The sequence below is a fragment of the Bison bison genome, unplaced genomic scaffold (genome assembly GCF_000754665.1).
Source record: "Bison bison bison isolate TAMUID 2011002044 unplaced genomic scaffold, Bison_UMD1.0 scf7180017864048, whole genome shotgun sequence".
NCBI lineage: Eukaryota > Metazoa > Chordata > Mammalia > Artiodactyla > Bovidae > Bison > Bison bison.
Window position 1 is genome coordinate 5731525 of NW_011494620.1, and position 1762 is coordinate 5733286.

Consider the following 1762-nt stretch of genomic DNA (forward strand, 5'->3'; position numbering starts at 1 on the left):
CCCTGCCATTGATAAATCACCCCACGACACAGCCGGGATGTGAAAGGCACTCAGCCAGGGGTTGTGAAAGGAAATCACTTTCATTCCCAGCCCTGGGAATTACATGAAGCCACAGAATAAAAGCTGCCTTCCCCAGAGGTTTTCTGAATGTAAAAGGGAGGAGAAAATGTGAAAATCACCTGAAGGGCAGAGTCAGGAAAGATGGGGAAATAAGGCAGAGTGCAGCCGGCCCACCAGGTCCCTTGTCCCTCTTCAGACTCAAGTTTCCTCTCCTGCTTTAGCTGCAGCGTGGGGCCCCCTGGGTGGTGGTGAGTGCTGGACACGCTCTCAGAGGCCTGGGGTGCGGGAGGCTGAGAAGTGGTCTAAGGGTCTCTGCATCTGCACTTGGTTTTGGTGAAAAGACAAGTATTTTTTAACCCACATGAAGGGCACCCGGAATTTTGCGATTCATTCTTGCCAGAACCTTACTTGTCCCCAGAGGCGTTAACTGTCTTCCGGGAGGGCAGACTTGACTTCTGTGGCCGCCAATCCCAGGAGCAGGAGGGGAAGAGAAGGTGACAAGAGCTGAATTCCTTGCTCTGCTGTCCTTCTAGATGACAGCGGTGTCTTGTTTCTAGAAATAGGGGGTGCGGCCTGTAGTTCACAGCGAGTTAGGATTAGACTGAATGCAGCTTTGAGAGATATGGGTTCTTGTCCAGACTCTGCTGCTGGATGTCTTGGTACCTCAATTTCACCACCTGTAAAATGGGGTTAGCGGCAGCTGCTCCACCAAGCTCACAGTGAACTGCAAAAGCACAAAGCTGCCCTCGATATTCACAACAGTAGTAACTACTAACATGTATAGATCTTCGACCAAATGCTAGGCACTGGCCTTGCACGTATGTGACTCATTACTTCTGCTCTTGGCAACAACCCCATAATAAGCCAGGGTTTCCAGTCCCTGATTGACAGATGAGGACGTCAACTCTGGGAGACTCGGTAGCCCACAGTGCTGGCACTGGCTGACAGCTTAAGTGGAACACATCCCAGTGTTACTATAAGGTCAAAAAGGCAGAATAGCCGGGATGTGGACCCTGGAGCCAGGTAGAGCCCAGTTTGAATCCTTGCTCTACCATTTGGCAGCTGCGTGTGTTGGGGGAAAGTTGCTTAACATCTCTGTGCCTTAAGTTTCCATCTGTAATATGGGAGTAATCAGAGGACCTGCATTGTAGGGGTGTCATGAGGATTAATGACATATCCACAAAGCACTTCAAGTTACTGACATTTAGTTATCCCTCTGTAAATGTTATTTTTTAAATGCTCCTCCTGTTGAGTGGTCGTCTTGCTCAAGTGGGGCCAAGGAGAGCTGATCCACCTTGTGATTCCTGTGGCTTTCCCTGTGGGCTTTCTTTTCAAAACCCTTCAGCCCAGTTGTGAGGGAGAGAAGCCCGCCTAGAACTAGGAACATGGTTAGGTGGTAGCACTGCCCGAGAGATGAAGGGCAAAACGGTTGCTTGGTTGAGTAGTGGTTTTTTGTTTTTGGAAGGAGAAAAGCTGGAGCCTGCGGCCCTGGCTCCCAGCTGGCAGCTCGCTTTGCCTCCTTGGCCCAGACAGACTATGCCAGTTTAACGCTCAGCTCCACCGAAGGCTGCCAGAAATGGCGAAGCAGGTGTCCCGGGCCTGGCTGAAAACGGGGCGGATTTTGTTCCATGTTTATTATGATCAAGGTAATCTTCTCCAGCTGTAACCGAATGACTACAGCCTGCATTTGGCCTCTCCTGGA